The 13,029-nt window shown below is 40.3% G+C and overlaps 1 long non-coding RNA gene across 2 annotated transcripts in view; it reads left to right on the forward strand.

The window, feature by feature from the left end:
• Window positions 1-13,029, forward strand: part of LOC307024867 — a 137,092-nt gene that overhangs the window by 33,063 nt on the left and 91,000 nt on the right. The window lies entirely within an intron of this gene.

A 13,029-nucleotide genomic window follows, 5' to 3' on the forward strand; every position in this document is an offset into this window, starting at 1 on the left:
TCAGCAGCCAGACAGGCCGAGTGGATCTGACAGGTAAAAAGGGGAGATGATGGTTAGAAGGTGCTATTGTTTCATGCTGCTTTCTTGACCTGTCAGGTCCTGGCGCAGAGGCCTGGATAGAGGACCTCCTTGTCACATGAAAACAGTCTTAAAAGGCCGTTATCCAGACTATGGTGATTGCTCCTGTTTAATTGATTTGCTTTGCACTGAGGCCTGTCACATTAATAATAGTTAAGTACAGCCCCAGTGTGTCACCCAGAGTGGTGCGTCTATCTGGAAATTAACAGCCTTAACTAACTGCTGTCTGTGAAGCGAGAACTGTGTGATCATATTAGATGCCGCATACTTGGGCTGAAACTATGGTATTTCTAATACTGCTCTCTTTATATGTTCAATAGCTTTACATGTACATTTTTCCACACATATATATACTTCAAAAACCTTCCACAGACGGACCTGTTCATTAAAATACCTATATATATATATATATATATATATATATATATATATATATATATATATATATATACATATATATATACCATAGCCCCCATTCATTATGAACTACCATCCAGAGTAAAACAGAGCTATGCTGACAAGTAAATGGTGTTGAGTGAATAAGACTCAGATTACGCTCTCCGCCACTTCACAGGAGCCTTTGACAGGTTGCAGTAGACATTAAGTCTCTCTGATATTTCCATGACTGACTGACAGTTTGAAATTGCTCCCATCACCTTGATAGCATGGTAATGCACCTTGCATGTGGACTGTCTTTAAAGTGCAGGAAATTACACTCAAAGTTGAGAGTTGCCTTTCAACCAAATATGACAAGAAAATAGACTTCTTTTCTTCTGTGCCCAGAGAGGGAAAAAGGTCCCCACAGAAGCTGGCACAGAATAAGAGGTTATAGCAGCATGTGTCAGGAAGTATTACAGATATTATGTGTTAAAGACAGGACATTTCAGATACTTACAGTAGAAGTCATACCCATTCCCCTTCACTAGACCCAAGCAATTTTCCTCCCCCCATCTGTGTCAGATACTGTGGCGTTGACTTCATTTGCAAGAGCTCAAGTCGGAGCTGACAAGAAGAACTTACAGTATCTCGCCGGAAGTCAGACGGCGATAGCACAGCATGACGGAGAGAGTTGGAAAAGTTGAGGTGCAGCCAAGATCGCAGCGGTGAAGGGTCTTTTTCACCTTGTCTCCTCAATTAGTTAAAGCTGGTCAGGAGTAGGATGTAAAGCCTATGGAGATTATATGCTGTCGTCCACTTGCCATCAGGTAGGTGAAGATCCTGGCGGGTTGTAGTCATGCTGTAAAGAAGAGTTAACTTCACCTACCCTCGCTGTTCGCACTGGAACCAACGGCTCAATTCAACCTGACAGCTGCCGTATTACTGGTTATGAACTTTGTGGAAACTTCAAGAAGCTCCTGTAACACCTACTGTACTCAATCTACTTGTCTACTGGCTTTAGGAAGAAAGGGAGTGCAATCCTGTTAACTTATGATGACTTTCTAAGTATGACATGTAACTTGATTTAGCTACTTTTTTCAGCTTTAGGGCTTTATATCAAGATTTGTTTAATTATTGATACATCTGTTTAGTCTTTTTTTGATTAATCAACCAATCCTTTGTCAGAATATGATGAACAATACCCAACTTGATTTCCTAGAACTCAATTTGATGTTTTGAAATAGCTTTTTAAGTCTGACCATCATTGCCAAACCCAGCATATTGCCAAATAAAAACACTGAAAAACAATACATTTTAACATTTAAGCAGCTATAAACAGAGAATGTTTGTCATATTTTGCTTGATTAAATATCATTTGTATTTCTTAAACTAATTGTAGCAACCCTGTTTTTACTGTTTATTACTGAATCTTCAATGAGTCGAAAAAAAACCCACCCGTTAGTTCGTGAAACAGTGAGTGTATAATCAACATTTTCCACAACGACACTGGCAGCACTAGATGCTGATGCCTCACATTTACTCTTCTAGATTTAATTTATGGAGCCTAAGCCGGGTGAAAATGTACAGGTAGCGTGTTATGACACTGGGAGCACTGTGCAGGTCGGGATGAATGTCTGTGATGGGCAGATTATTCAGACTAAAGTAGGCCTAAAGAATGATCTTGTCACATTTCACAGGCAGGATTAGGGATTCGCAGGAGGAGCGCTTCAGTCAGGAATTAGCGTCATGTGGTCGGCTGGAGACAAGCATGCAAGGTATTCGCCGAGACAGGCTTGGACACTTACTGCTCCATTTGTCTACTTAGTGATCAAATACCGAGGATGATGGTTATTTCTCTGTCGTTTGTGGTTTATGTGATATGTATTCATGCGTTTCCATGTTGTTAAATTGTGTGCATTTCGGAGATCCAGGATAGAACGGGGTTTATTTAATACCTACACATGCAGTTATACAAAGTTTACATCTACGATTAGATACAAGACCTGATGGCATCTGGATTTGTAGCCCACAGCCGCACCTACTATATTTGTGGCTTTGCATTTTAAATGGGAGCTAGTTTGAGTGTCTTCGGGCTATCAGAATGAGCTATTACCGTGATGATCGAAGAGTGAAGGAGCAAGCGAGCTAAAAGACAAAGTAGAAGAGGCCTGACAAATGAAATCAAACGTCATAAGACCTGCCAGTGGTGTCAGTTGCTATCCATATCTCAAGCGCATTATGGTACTGCGTACTGCCTTCTCATCTGTCATCTCAAATTCATCACTTTCTCGACTGTTTCTTTTAAGTCACAAGTGTCAGTGTGAAGAGGAGTCTTAATTGACAACTGAGTGGCATAGACGTGGACCTCTGCCTTTATTTTGGTGCCAAGAGGGGTTGTGTTGTTTTGATGAGCTATTATTGGAAGAAGCCAATAGCAGATAGCAGTGGGCCTGGAAATGGGAAGTGACATCAGACAGAGAAGAGTTTGTCATTGTCTTCAGGCGAGTTCAATCTAGCTGTAAGTTAAGAACAGCCTGTTGAACTGTCACGCAGCAGACTTATTTTTTCTTCGTCTTTGAAGGAGAGAAATTTGGTGAAATCTTTGCTGGAATGTTGTAGACATTAGTCATCCGGATTTTCAATAGCTGAAACAAGTTGGCATTGGTTTCAAAGACGATTTGTATTGGTAAATTAGATGTATTATGTCTAACAGATAAAGCTACCATTAGCTTCCAGTCATCATACGCAGCACATTTAAAGATCTGTAGCCCCAAATGTGCAGCAGTGTTTCTCAACATGCTATGTCACATTTTTACTGGAAACCAGATTCCTTTTCATAGCATTTGGTCAAGTAAACAACATCTGGTAGTTGCTTTGTCGAACAAAAAAACACAATTTCCTGCTTGGAAGTGCTAATGGTCATCATTTACAGTGGCATAGCAGTAGAGCTGACTGCGTGGCTGTAGGCTTTTACTCTTTTATTTATTTCTTTGCTGTGGATGCTGCATCTTAAATTTGATTTGTATCCATCGTGCAGGGGCTGAGGCAGACATCTACAGTATCTGTCTGTCCTAAACTGTTCCTTTTTAATATATATGATTCAATAAAGATTTATTATGATGCAAATTAAAAAATGCACTACTTTTTAATCATGTTTTTCTAGTTTAGCAAGAAAGACTAAGGAATAACAATAAAGGATTCTTGGTTCTTGGACTAGATTGTTCTCACCATAACATATAATGTAAGCTGTTTTTCATGATACTATATAACCTGCACGCTGAGCACATCTGGCGTATATAACCAGTTCACAGTAAATCAATGATGTGTGTGTAACATGTGGCTCAATAAAAGCACTTCTTAATCACAATATCCTCCTCTAATATTCACTCAGTTGGAGTACAGTGTAAATAAATATATCTCAGCACAGTGCATCTTACTGTACATTGATCACGAACACGGGACCCCAGGCAACAATCCACAAAGAAAAATGGCTTCCTTATTTTCACTCATCCGAGGCTCCGTGCAGCCCTTAATAGACAGAATCAGAATGTCTGCTGTGGTGTTGTAGGCTTTATGAGACCATTACCGCTTTTTATTGTGTATCCCCGGACTAATGGCTTCTATAGTCACTCTGATTTACAGCCTGTCAGCTTTGTGGCTGTCCATTACAACGGGAGGTTGACATGAAGCCAGTGGTTGAAGTGCTCTCTGTTAAAAAGAAGGAAGTCATGTCTCACAGTCACACATAGACGCCAGTCTGCTAAAACCCTATGTTGCTCCTCTCCTTCATGGCCAGTTGTATCAAGTCATTTACTGCAGACAAGTATTGCACTGTTTCTTACTTAGTGATATAAAAGTCTGTCAAATCCATTAACGCTTGATGTTTGGAAATATCTGCATTAAACTGTGTTTTTATGGGAGCTTTATTACAGTGCACAAACTGTGGTCCCGGCACTTAAACACATCATTAAATATTAGTTTGTCATTAGGATTTTATTTCCAGCTTTGATTTTGTAATATGTTATTAGTTGGGTGGTACCCTTTTTAGTAAATTACTGTATGAGTCACTCGCATAGATGCGGATTAAAGGGATTTATATCACTTATACCTGACAAACCTTTTACACTAAAAGGGTAATTATGGTTTGTTACAAGTTAAACCATCATTTCTATCAGTTACAATATTTGTGTTGTTATTTTGGGGAGGTTTTTCCTTTTGAATTAGACAAAGGATACTTTGAGGGTGGCAGGAAAGAGAAAGGTGAGAAATTAAACTTGAATCAGAATTCTTCTATTCGTCCCACAAATGGATATTTAAGTTACCGCAAAGTATAGATAGAGACGTAGAAAATAGAATACTATCATATACAAAGATGCTGGTAATTTCAGTCAAATCGGGGCTATTTCTTAAAGTTAAAAACACAGATCATTGATTTTTTTTAAAAGGACCGTACCTGCACTTTGTTACCGTTGCCTGGCAGGATGAGCACATGCAGTCAAACGGGAAGGAATGTTTAATTTAAAGGGGATCGTAAATGGATCACCATACAAGAAAGCCACCTCAGACTTTTATCTCTTTTGGCTCTTGTATGACCTTTCATACTGCATTTTTTTTATGTACAGCTGGACTAACTTTAAAGCCTGCTGAGTTTCAGGACAGTGCTTTTACCTCAGATAATCTGTCCTGAATCTTCCATAAACCTCACTTTATTAGCTCATACACAAGGATCATCCATGTGGAATTAGAGCAAAAAACGCATCCGTGACAATTTAACTTCCTTCAGATGTTCAGGGAGGAAATCCCATCATACAGAACATGCTCTGCAGTTGCTTTGAGTGATACATAATTAGCGAAATTCACTCTGAAAAGCACATATATCTTGTCAATATTTCACTGTCTTTCCCTAATTGTTCACGGTGCATCAGTGCTACAGGCGGGGGCGAGGCAGGTGATCCCTGACGGGGGTTGAGCCGGTCCTGCTTCACATAAAATCAATTCTGGCCTTTGGTGTTGGCAAGCCAGCGGGGTTTGGGGCGAGGAAGGGGAACGCGTGTCTGACACCTCCTGACTTTTTCATGAGGTAGTGTTTGAAGTTCTAAACCCCCACAGAGAATTCTTGGGGCGATGAATATAAAAGGGGGTGCAGCTTTAAGCTCAGGCATATCATCAATGAAGTTACCCAGTTTGATGACGAAAGTCCACAGATTGGATTTTGTTCTCCCTCAGCGAGTAATTTGAAGACCTGGAAGAATTACTAACAATATTACACCCTTCAAACGCTGATTTATTTGAACTTCACCATAATGGTTCCTTCAATAATGGCATGTGTTTTCTTTTATGATGGATGTCCTTTCATTATAAGCTGCTCTTAAGTCGCCCTTGTCTTGAGTGGTTCTGTTCTCTCTCTGTTCACGCGCTGTGGTGGGCACAAAGAAGAGGAGCATGACCTCAAAGCATCTTTTGTTCGAGAGGCACTGGAGGGTGGTGGCTGGGAGTCATGTGATGGGGTGAGGAGGTGTGTAAGGTACTGCGGAGGGTGGGCCCACAATGACAAGCTTGAGTTCTGCAGTCTTGGTGGTCCTGTCTTTCAGCTGTTCTTGTAATAACTCTACTCTGCCATTACGAAACATCTGATAGTAACATGTTCATTTAAAAACATAGTTCTGGAGTAATGAGATTCAATATGTGAACATTTGTTTACAATTTAAATATTATCGGCCAATATTTGAAGTCTTAGAAAACGGGAATAATTAAAACCGCACTACAGTGTCCCGCTTTATAAAGTGATTTGTAAAATGAAAAAGTGATTTGTGTTTAAAATACTTCAATTAAAATGGAAGCAATGTAATACATACATTAAAAATAATAAGAAGAAAGGAATGTGCATCCTTTCAGGGCTTTGAAGTCAATAGACAGCTTTCTTTTTCTTTTCAACCCCGCAATAACTGACACATTACATTGAACAGTGCTCCAAATCTAAAGGAGTGTCATTTGCTGGCTCCCTCTAACAGATGCTGGTGCTCGTCTCAGGAAAGTGCAATGTCCTGGATCTAGTGGCACTGCCATATAACTGCTGTATAAATAGATTCCTATGACAGAGCCATTCATCTCCAGCCATGAACACATCAACATTAACAGACAGCTCGCCAAGACCTCTGCGCTTGTTAGGGCAAGATCAGCGGTCCAGATGCCCAAGATGTAAACTCGTGAAAGGAAAGATTAATTTATCTGTCATCCCTGCCTTTGACAGTAGTTATAAATCTGATTTAGCTGTTGAACAGAGGCCATGAAGAAGGGCAGTTGGACATTAAGATTTCAAAGGAGTGATATCAACGAACTCGTGACTCACGGCTTTCCACAAACGGGTCAAGAGTTCTTGTGGGACGCATGTGGTGTGATGTTTGCAAACTTCGAGGCTGCTGCTCATCTCTTCTTCCTTGTGTTGTTTTTTAAAATGGCGGCAATCATGTGAGGCGCAGCGGGCACAGGGTGTCAAAGGAGCTATTTACTGTTAGATTGATGGGAACAGGCGATACGAGGTGCTCACATCCTGTGACCATCTGCACGGGAGTCATGCTAGTTATTCAGATCGGACACAGATGCTCAGGCATAACATGAGCCTCTATGCAGATATGTGGCTGCGTGACAAAATGTTTAGTGCCACAGTTCATGGCACGTCAAGTGGATTTTGACGTGCCAGGGTTTTCTACAGGTTAATTTAAGTTTTTTGCTCAATAGCTGCTTTCTCTTTGCGAGTATTGCTCTTTAAGAGAAACTAACTTTTTCCCTTTTTCGAAACTTTAGATTTGTCAGTGTGAACTCACAGTTTTTCTTGAATGGGAAATTAACATCAACCACTTCAGATCTTAACATTTTAAGCCTTGCACAGCTCTAGGTTCTGGCAACATCAACAGTTTCTTGTGTTTGGGACATTTCATTCCTTTTTTCTTCCTCTAAACCCCAGAGGGTTAAGGAAACTCTGAGGCATTTGCTGACACTGAAATGAGTCTGTGCATAACACACTGCTTTAAGATGCTTAAGGTGGGGGATAAAATGTCATACCACATTAAACAGCTAAATGACCTGATCACAGCGTTGTGTAGGTGTAGCGTGGGTAGGAGGGGCGACACACGATGATGAATCTCTTCCTTTGAAGCCTTTTTCTTTTCATCGTGTCTGTGTTGCTTTCACTCAGATGAAACCACACTCTTTGTACGGTAAACAAGACGAGAACAAAGAGTGAATAGAGGATTTTAAGGGAGTCTATTGTAACCGCACATATGGATGTCAACTGGAGGGACACTAAATACACTGAGCAGTCCTATTTACTTGCATAGTTGCATAATGTAGTCTGCTGCTGTGATGGTAAATATATATTTATTCAAGCGCTGTACTTGTAATGTTAAAGTACTCTTCTTGCACTCTACTTGAGCAGTTTCATCGGAGTACTTATACTATTATATTTCAAAGATAATATTGTACGTTTACAGATATAAAGCCACATCTTACTTTGTATACAATCATCAATACTATACTACTTTCACGAAGTAAATTAAACTGAAATAACTTTGATGAGCCGGTTAAAAGTAGGCTTAATAGTAATTAATAGGTTAATGCAAAAGAAAGTTGCTTTAAGGTCATTTCAGAATGCACTAAGGCTAATGGTAACTGAGTATTTTTTAGAATGTGGTATAATTACATTACATTGCATTTAGCTGACGCTTTTATCCAAAGGGACTTACAATAAGTGCGTTCGACCAATAGTATATACCTTTACTTAAGCAAATGCTTTGAATACTTAATAAACGTTTATACTCCTAGATCATTTTTTATTATAAGCTCAAGTAACCTAAAGCAATAACTCTGAATAAAGTATATTTTAACGTCCTTTTTAAATTCCAAAGCACTAAAGAACAACGTAATCATAACGTACTGCTAACTTAATGATTATAATTGCATTAGTGATGGTGTAAATGACCTCATTGGTGTGGTTTGGACACTGGTGTATTTTCCCTTAGAGCTGTGGCCCCAGTGAGAATTTTGACTTGTCAAAGCATCGAGGGCCAGGAGCAGGATTAATGGCTGCCTGCCTGCATCCATGGTCCTTCAGCAGTAATTGCAAGCAGAATCTGACTCTATGATCTCAGCAGCGGTATGCAACATGCCAAAACAGCCGGCTTTTGACAGATTGCCTTCCTGCAGTAATATCTTAAGCACATTCGTTCTCAAATTAGGCATCTCATGCCTCCCACACCACCACAAAACGGGAGCAATGACTTCTATCCACCTCCACTGAATATATATCTTCGTACATATTTCCCTGCTTTGACTGATCTAAGTTAAAATCCGTTTTTAGCTAACAAAATCTGCCTTTGCACCCTGTATTATTTCACCCACTGCTGACAAGTGTTGGGAAATGTTTTGAATAAAAGATGTTGTATTCATCTCTTGCAGCTTTGCTGTGTACACCGAATGAAATGCTTTTGGAGAATCATGCAACAAATGTCTTCAGGGTGGTTTAAGCTTCTCTGCTTTGTTAGCCTTGAGGCCTGTGCAGGAGTAAATCCCACTGTGGTTCTCTCTCATTCTCTCAGTTCATAGTTTGTGTCCAGCCTCAGGACAGAGGGACTCCTATGTGCTGCTCTGTGGTGGGTTGTGTTCTATGGAGCAGTTAAAAGCCTGGCAGCTCCACCCTATGACTGTCCAAACACAGTTGACTCTAGGCATCCACATCAAACGGAGCTCTCTGCAAAGCCCATTGGAAAGTAAACCACGGGGTGCTGGGCTTATTTATTTATTTTCCACATATAAAATTCTGCCTGGTTTTGTATTTTTTAAAACATGTTTGGCAAAATTCCCCCATTAGCGTTTGTAATAGATGGCGCAGCTGAATTTAAAGATACTGTATTTGACACTGCAACCGTTTTTAGTCAACTAGTCTGGATCATGTGGAGAGCGAGATTCAGAGCGAGTAACAAGAAAAGACAAGTCAATGAAAGATCCTTTCAGTCTGCTCCTCAGCGTAGCTCACAACAGACATGTCGGAGTGAAATGAACTTTCCCGGCAATGTGTGTTTAGGAGCGCACGCACTGCAATCACTAATCATCCTGCCTTGAGATCCTTTGACACTGACGTTTGAGGGTAGACGCTATGTGAAAATGTAAATAAACTTTAGAGGAGCTTTGGGTCAGTGTGGGATGAAATTTATAGTTTTGGCATTTACTCTGCAGTCATCATTCATCCCCCTGTCGAGAGCAGAGAGGCCTTGATCAGCGGAGCCTCCGCTGGCCCTCAGATGACCCTGCAGCCTATCTGACCAGCTGCGGTTCAGATGCCTCAGTCTGAGATATTCACATTACTGTAATAATGGAGGCGTATTAACCCCTTCTGCACTACAACAGCCTCAACAAGAAGTCATCTCTTTGTCATTTCCTTATTTGAATGTTGGCAGGAAATGCAGATCCTTAAGATGCATTTCTGTACAAATAAGTTTTAAGGAAAATAATATTCAGTGAGGTCTGTGTAGTGTCCAAAGTAACCGATACATTGTTAATGGAAAGGGACTTTCATTGTACTGGTGTAGACCCAGCACACGAAACAAAACGATGTGCATAGCAATAGAGGTAAGTGACAAAGTATATTTTTTTCGTGATGTGGGTGAACTGACCCTTTAAAGAGAAAATAAGCTTATATTTTAATGGATTTGGCAGCTGCTCCAGACTCTACAGGGTATGTGCACTCTGCAACTGAATGTACAGCCCTGTAAAAGCCAAATCAAAGTCTAATAATGGGAAGGTGGCCTTCAAGCAAAGTGCCAATTATTTTAAATTGCTCCATTAAAGGCAGCAATCACAACTGTCATGTTAGCATTTGGACATAACGGCTCACTTCTGGTGGTTGGAGTTCATGTGGGTGTAGCTGCAGGTTAATAAACACATGTAGATTTACATAACTTCATGAAACAAATGATTTTGTTTGCTGACTGCTTGCCATAACACATAACTGACTGACGACCAAAAAGCTAGACATTTTCTCACTTCAGCTGAGAGAACAAAGCCTCTTGCTGTTTTTCCTCCTTTTAACAGGTGAGTGCTCCAGCTATTAATTTGTGTAGGGCCACCTACTTTAATTGGTCTTAATCTGGAGTGAGTGGCTTTGATCTCTCTGACAGTTTGACTGCATTAGCACGAGTGTGCAGGCTAATCCTTTGCGTAGCTTGTTCTTTTGGCGCAGTCAGAGGCCTGTCCAGCGATAATATGTCAGCTGAGGGATAAGCCCTCATCAAACAACCTGGTCTAAGCTTCTGGAAAATGGGGGTTGAAGGGCCACCATCATGCTGTGCTTCAAACAAAGATAGAGACGTAAAACAACTCTGGCTTGCAGTTAGTAACCGTTAGATCAAACCCAAAGAGGGACATGTTTAAGGTTTTCTAGGTTCGTGTTCACTGAGCAAACTTGTTGTTGTGTTTCGCTGTCTTATGTCCTGTGAACGACCACTCATTGCTCCATGTTCAACACTTTAACATGGTCTTCTAACCTCCAGCGAGTCCCGGCTGTTACAATGAATTATTTATATCCATCATCCCACCACTGTTCAGACACGCACTGCATGCATGATCAACATGTCCAAACAGTGGCTTTATCTGGGCTGTGTCATCTTATTAAGAAGTAACAAGCGTATTAAGTGTTTGTTCTGAACTCGAGTTGAACTCTCATGAATTGTGATAACCATCTCAAAGTCAACAATATCTGCTTTCAGGAAAGGAATAGAGAGATAGTGTTTGAAATGAAGAAAATAGCAGCACTTGTGCTCCACTATTGATTCTATCAGACATCATGGTGATTTACTTATCACGACAGGCATATCTTGACTTCAGAGGGCCTTGTGTTTTTGTGCTTTGTGATGAGGAATGTTAGCTGAGCTTTCTTCATGGTTGCATGGGAAAAGGCCAACTATATATAAGTTAATGCTTATTCAAAGAGAACACTTTGAAAGCCAATGGGTTCACAAGGACATTATGGTTATAAATCAAGTGTCAGTGTTTTCTCTACTTTTACTGCCTTTTTAAATGTTGCTGCTTTTAGTATGTTGGTGTGCATTGACATGTATTGGATCTGTTTCTTGTTGAGTGAGAATGTGTTGATTGAGTATTGACAGCAAAACTGATCTGATGAAATCTTTCATATGATGTTTTGCATTCAAGCCGTGGAGCAGAGTCACATTTGGTGTTGTTGAAAATACCATCTTTGAATATGTTATTCATCAGTTGATACAAGCTAGCAACGGGATAATGGATATTTATACTCCAGCAGTGCTGGTTTGAAGCCTCTCGTTACAGCTTGGACTCCTTCAACCTAGCCTCTGTTTATTTGTGGTGCTTCTGTTGCCTCTCTGAGTGACTTCAGAATTGTTGTGGTAATGATACTGTAAGCAATTGCTCTTTGAAAGGGCAGCTAACAGTCTCACCTTCAACCACGACTTGTACATTTCTGGTATGGAATCCAAAACGCTTTAACAAATTGCTTTTCAGCTGGTTTGGTGTCATGCATGTCCACTCAGCAGTAGTTTCTTCTTGCTTGTGCTAACAAAGGGTACATTTTATGATTGCTCCTTGCTGGAATTGAAGGCCAGCCGGTTGTGCTTATAGTATACACTTGAATTCTGTGTCAAACAGGACATGACAGATCTAATATTTATAAGAATAGGTAGACATTTTCAGACACTTATGGCTTTTTTGCATGATAACCAGAGCATAGAACTCTAACGTTATATCTGTTTCTTACGTTTCAGCAAAAGTCAATTATATAAATCCTAAGTTATTTCGAAAATATTCCTTTAAAATAAAACTCTCCACTCCTTAAGTCGCAAATCTTTACTTTATCTTGTTAACACAAGAAAGTGAACCCAATTGTGTAAAGCAGTTTTTGTTTCCTCTTTCCTAACTTGATCATCTTGTGACCCCTCAGACTTATCCTATGCTCCTCGGGGGTCCTGATCCCCTAGTATGGTATCACTATGTGAACAGACATCTGAAAGGGCTTTTGATGTTTTTGAAAGTGTAAGAATGTGAGATACCAACATTTGGGATGTCAAAGTAATTTCCTAAAATACATTGTATTTGATCATTTTAATGTGTAAGCTGACTGTAAATCTTCTCAGCTCACTGCCTCACACTTTAGGCCCCCTGTAAGTGGTCATCTGGTTTCATTTTTAGTTCTGTGATCCATCACATAATAACAAAAGTATTCGGCACCACAGGGACACCATTGGAAGGTGACTCACCAGTCATGTGCACAAGGTAAAGATTAATCAAATGTTATGTGTACTATCACCAGCTGGCAGCACCAGCCTCTGAGCCTTTGAGTGAGTAAGTCCACAGAGAGGCCTGTGGCACAGCTGAGTTTGTCTTGTAAAAGTGCAGCTGTCCAAGACATGACAGCTACAGCATTAGCAGGGCCATTAAGAGGTGTAGAACATTTCCAGGGAAACCATTTGAAAAATGACAACCCCCGGCACCGCTGAGATATTAATTATACGCAGCACCCGTGGAAAATAAGCCAAAACAGTTGGT

Source organism: Notothenia rossii (genome assembly GCF_949606895.1).
Source record: "Notothenia rossii genome assembly, chromosome: 11".
NCBI classification, from domain to species: Eukaryota; Metazoa; Chordata; class Actinopteri; order Perciformes; family Nototheniidae; genus Notothenia; species Notothenia rossii.